Here is a 5,455-nt window from a genome sequence, read left to right on the forward strand (position 1 = left end):
CACTGACTCCAGCACTTAATCTCTCTGTATTTTTGTAAACCAGCATCTGCAGTTCCTTGTTTCTACAATAGAGCATGAACATTTGGGGTCTGGTCTCAGGAAGCTGAGGGGTCAGAAGCTAGAGTGGTCTTTGGCTGAATTAACGCAGGCAAGGCATCCGCAGTTTCTTTTCATTACATTTCCTCCATTCCAATCTGAAGAAGCGCCCTGACCTGAAACCTCATTGCCCATTCCCTCCACAGATGCTGCCTGACCCGTTGAGTTACTCCAGCACTTTGTGCCCTTTTGTTTATCAACGAGCTTCGATGTTGAGCGTCCAGCTTCTCCATCCTCTCGTTGGTGTCGGTCTAGACTGTGGTTGTGGTCGAGGGGAGGCAGATGGGAGTCAGTCACCTTGTTTTTAACCACAGGCTGGCCTGACCCACCGGCCAAGAGTGGTCAATAGCCCAGTTCTTGGTCTGTCTGCCAGTTCGGGCAGTCTAGAACACTTTCCATGCTGAAGAATCTTTAAAACTAACAAAACTGTTTGAAGATCATTTTTCAGAAAGATTTTAATAATGCAGGATTGTTATTTATGTTAAAGTGAGTTTAGTTTAGATAAGTTTAGAGGTACAGCATGGAAGCAGGTCCTTCAGCCCGGCGAGCCCACGCCGACCAGCGATCAGCCATTACACGAGCACAATCCTACATATCAGAGATCATTCACAATCTTTACCAAAGCAAATTAACCTACGAACTAGTATGTCTTTTGAATGTAAGAGGAAACAGGAGCACTCGGAGAAAACCCTCGCGATCTCGAGGAGAAGCTACAAACTCCATACAGACAGCATCTGTAGGCATTGGCTATTTACATTAGTTTAGAAATACAGCAGGGAAGCAGACCCTTCGGCCCACTGAGACCCTGCTGACCATTGATCATCTGTTCTGGTGATCAATGGTCTATGTTATCCCAATGTCTCATCCACTCCTAACATACTAGGGGCAATTTACAGTGGGCCAATTAACCTACAAAACTGCACGTCTTTGGGATGTGGGAGGATGCACACATGTGATGCACCTGGAAGAAACCCACGTGGTTACAGGTGAGAACGTGCAAACTCCGTATAGACAGCACCTGAGGTCAGGATCGAACCATGGGTCTATGGTGCTGTGATGCAGTAGCTCTACCGGCTGTGCCAATGTTTATTGTCACACATATCGAGGTACTTTATATTGTGTGCTATCCAGTCATTGGAAAGGCTATACTTGATTACAATCGAGCTGTCCACAGCGTACAGATACAGGATAAAGGGAATGACATATAGTGCAAGATAAAGCCCAGTAAAGTCCGATTAAAGATAGTCCGAGGGTCTGCAATGAGGTAGATGGCAGCTCAGGACTGTTCTCTAGTTTGTGATAGGATGGTTCATATGCCTGATGACAGCTGGGAAGAAACTTTCCCTGAATCTGGAGGTGTGTGCTTTCGCATTTCTGTATCTCTTACCCGATGGGAGAGGGGAGAAGAGGGAGTGACCGGGGTGAGTCTGATTCTTGATTATGCTGGTGTCCTTGCCGAGGCAGCGTGAAGTGTAGATGGAGTCAATGGAAGGGAGGTTGGTTTGCTGTGGTCTACGTCCACAACTCTGAATTTCTTGCGGTCTTGGATGGAGCTGTTCCCAAACCATGCTGTGATGCCCCTGGATAATATTTTCCTACGGAGCATCTGTAGAAGTTGGTGAGAGTTGTTGGGAACATGTGAACTTCCTGAGCTTTCTAAGGAAGTAGAGTCGTTGGTGTGCTTTCTTGCTTCACTATGGCGAGTCCAGGACAAATTGCTGGTGAAACTTATGTGCCTGTCCCAATTAGGCGGCATTTTAGGCGAGTGCAGGAGACTCTGCGCTCACCACATGTTCGCTGGTGGTCTCTGGTGTGTCTCCTTCATGGTTGCGAGCAGTTCCCGCATTCTGGGATCTAGTCGCGGCCTCAGTATGGTTTTTCAACATGTTGAAAAATCTTCTCCGACCAAAAAAGGGTCGCCATGGAGATAATCGATAATCCTGTAGTCATAGGTGCAGTTGAAGTGGGGTCGCCATGTAGTTGTGGGTAGTCGAGGTGGTCGTAGGACGTTTCAGTTAATAGCTTTTGCTGACCGGTCTTTTTCATTGGCTCATTGGGGGAAAAAAACATAAGCAGAAGTTTTCAGAACCAAGGATAACCGACCGGTAATGTTAAATGTCCACCGAACTTCACAGCCGTGTATCTCTGGCTTATTAAAAGTTGTCTGGCTTCTTAAAAGTCAGGCAACTTTTTGAAAGGTCAGGATCAAACCCGGGTCTCTGGCTCTGTGAGGCAGCAGCACTACCAGCTGCACCACAGTACCACCACGGTTTAATGTTTTAAAAAAAAATTAATTTGGTGTAGCTTAGTTTTGTTTAATTTAGTTCATTGTCACGTGTACTGAGGTACAATGAAAAGCTTTTGTTGCATGCTAACTACTCAGCGGAAAGACTGTACATGATTACAATCGAGCCACCCACAGTGTACAGATACATGATAAAGGGAATAAAGTTTAGTGTAAGATAAAGTCCAGTAAAGTCCAATCTAAGATAGTCTGAGGATCTCCAATGAGGTAGATGGGAGATCAGGACCGCTCTCTAGTTGGTGATAAGATGGTTCAGTTGCCTGATAACAGCTGGGAAGAAATTCTCTGAATCTGGAGGTGTGCGTTTTCACACTTCTGTACCTCTTGCCTGATGGAAAGGTTCATGGTATCTTTTTTGCCAAGGGCGTCATTTTGTTCTATATTTTCATTTTGGAGATTCTTGTTAATTTTTCATTTAGAAGGGGCGGCACAATGCGCAGCAGTAAAGCTGCTCCCTCACAGTGCCAGAGACCCGGGTTCGGTCATGACAACAAGAGCTGTCCGTACGGCATTTGTACATTCTCCCTGTGACCGCGTGGGTTTTTCCCAGGTGCTCCGGTTTCTTCCCACACTCCAAAGACGCACGAGTTAGTAGATTAATTGACTTCTGAAAATTTGTAAATTTTCCCTAGTGTGTAGGATAGTGCTAGTGTACGGGGTGATCGCTGGTCAGCATGCACTCGGTGGACTGAAGGGCCTGTTTCCGCAATGTACCTCTAAAGTCTAAAGTCTAAGGATGGCACCTCTTAACAGTGTAGCATTCCCCAATATCTGTCAGTGGAGATTTACTCTACAGCATGGGATATGAACTCACAATCCTCTGTCTCACGGTTGAGTAGACTTGTCACAAAGCCAAGACTGACAGCAGCCAGCCCCAGCCGTCTTATTTATCGAGGTCTCTGAGTTGACATAGCTTTAGTTGTGTCAGATGTGGGGGTGGGAAACATCTTTCTTCATGCGGCTATGCTTGAGAGCTTGTTAGTCTTACACGCAGAGATGCCAAAGGCCTTAACCTTGGAGAGGACACATTTGTGGTGCAAGCTATGGAATATGCTGATAATATCATCTTCTGCCAAGATAGCATTCCTCTCTTGGACATAACCCATTTACTCCATTTGTTGGAGCTTCATCGGGTGTCCGCATTGGGTGTGCGGTTCGGAACTCTTGCCTGCGGGTCAAAAGGTCATGGCGTCATTTGAAACGATAGATGGGGAGATTTAAAAATGTCAGTCAGTGGTTGAGGGGAACGGACAGAGTGCTTCGCATCTTGTCGTAAAACAACGCAATATTTTTAAGTCATAGAACTGAAGACACAAAGAGCTGGAGTAACTCAGTGGGTCAGGCAGCATCTCTAGAGAACGTGGATAGCTGACATCCCGGTCCAGGAATCTATCATCATTCTGAAGCAATGTCCCACCTGAAACGTCACCTATCCATGTTCTCCAGAGATGCTGCCTGACCTGCTGAGTTACTCTAGCACTTTGTGTTCTATGCAAGCATTTTAGATTTGTTTAGTTTAGTTTGGTTTAGTTCAGCCTGGCTTATTTTAGCTTAGTTTATCAGTTTAGTTTAGTGTAGTTAATTGTCATGTGTACCGAGGTACAGTGAAACACTTTTTGTTGCATGCTAACCAGTCAGCGGAAAGACTGTACATAATTACAATCGAGCCGTCCACAGGGTCTCTATACAGGATAAAGGGAATAACATTTTGACAGATTGGTGAGGAGAAGAACATAGTTAAAGTAATAAATGCTGGACTTTACTGTATTTTATCTTGCACTAAATGTTATTCACATTATTCCCTTGTTCACTCTTGGGTCCATGTATAGTAAGATTCCTGGGAGTAAAATCCCAGGAGTAAATATTACCAAAAACCTGTCGTGGGCCACCCATATTGAAGCCATGGCCAAAAAAGCACACCGACACCTCTACTTCCTTCGGAGGCTTAGGAAGTTCGGCATGCCCTCCGCAACTCTCACCAACTGCTGCAGATGCGCCATTGAAAGCATTTTATCAGGATGCATCACAACAGTTCCATCCAAGACCGCAAGAAATTGTAGACAATTGTGGAAGCAGCCCAGACCATCACACAAACCGACCTCCCTTCAATTGGCTCCGTCTACACATCTCGCTGGCTCGGCAAAGCCACCAGCATCATCAAGGATGAGTTGCACTCCAGTAACTCTCTTCTTCCGACAGGCAAGAGGTACAGACGTGTGAAAACACACACCTCCAGATTCAGGGACGGTTTCTACCCAGCTGTTATCAGGCAACTGAACCATCTTAACAACAACGAGAGAGCAGTACTGAGCTAGTATCTACCTCACTGGAGACCCTCAGACCCTTGATCGGACTTTAGTGGACTTTATCTTGCACTAAACCTTATTTACATTTTTCCCTTAATAAAAGTAACTGTACACTGTGGATGGCTCGATTGTAATCATGTATGGTCTTTACGCTGACTGGTTAGCATGCAACCAGGCACGGAAATCGCTGTCAAAACATGCGGGGGACACAATTTCCTGGCGGCCGCGCGCGCGCATGGGCATACACGCACGCGCGCGCATGAGCACACATGCGAGGCTTCAGCCGTGGGCAATAGCAACAGCAGCTTTGTCCGCCCTGAATCGTGGGGCTTGAATCGGCCAGTTCACGGGGTCTTTCATCGGCCGGCGGGGGCTTCAACATCGGGAGCCTCGATCGCCTCGATCGCCTCGATGGTAGCAGCTTGATTTTAAGCCGCGCTGGACGTTGAAAGGCCCCGTGAACGGGCCGATTCAGCCCTTGGAAAGCGGCTGATAGTCCGGATTACAAAACATGGGGGGGGACGTGTCCCCCCTGTACCCCCCAGGATTTCCGCCCCTGCACGCAACAAGAGCTTTTTGCCGTACCTCGATACACGAGACAATAAACTAAACTGAAATTCAAACTCAAGATTTTTACAGAACTGGTTGCAAAAATATAAATTTCACTGTACCTATGTACATGTGGCAATAAAGTAGCATTGAACCATTGAAAAGGTTGAGGTTTGAGTTCTGGCTGTACCTCAGCGAC

Source organism: Amblyraja radiata, chromosome 23 (assembly GCF_010909765.2).
Source record: "Amblyraja radiata isolate CabotCenter1 chromosome 23, sAmbRad1.1.pri, whole genome shotgun sequence".
Lineage (NCBI taxonomy): Eukaryota > Metazoa > Chordata > Chondrichthyes > Rajiformes > Rajidae > Amblyraja > Amblyraja radiata.